We start from the raw sequence: 209 nt of genomic DNA on the forward strand, positions 1-209 counted from the left end.
TCATCAAAAGTGGGCTCTCTGCAGGGAAAAGGGACCATTAGTTTAGCGATCAGTGGTCATGAACAGTGTCCCAAGCTGTGGAGAGGAGTATATTTTATGCTCCCTGCACCTCTCCTTTAAAGGAGAACTATGGGGTTAGGGCTTTTCCCCATAGTTCTCCGGGTAACAGGAGGACACAAACTAGCGTCCTCCCGTCACCCTAGGCTCAG

This window comes from Nanorana parkeri, unplaced genomic scaffold (genome assembly GCF_000935625.1).
Source record: "Nanorana parkeri isolate BGI_ZX_2015 unplaced genomic scaffold, ASM93562v1 scaffold3418, whole genome shotgun sequence".
NCBI classification, from domain to species: Eukaryota; Metazoa; Chordata; class Amphibia; order Anura; family Dicroglossidae; genus Nanorana; species Nanorana parkeri.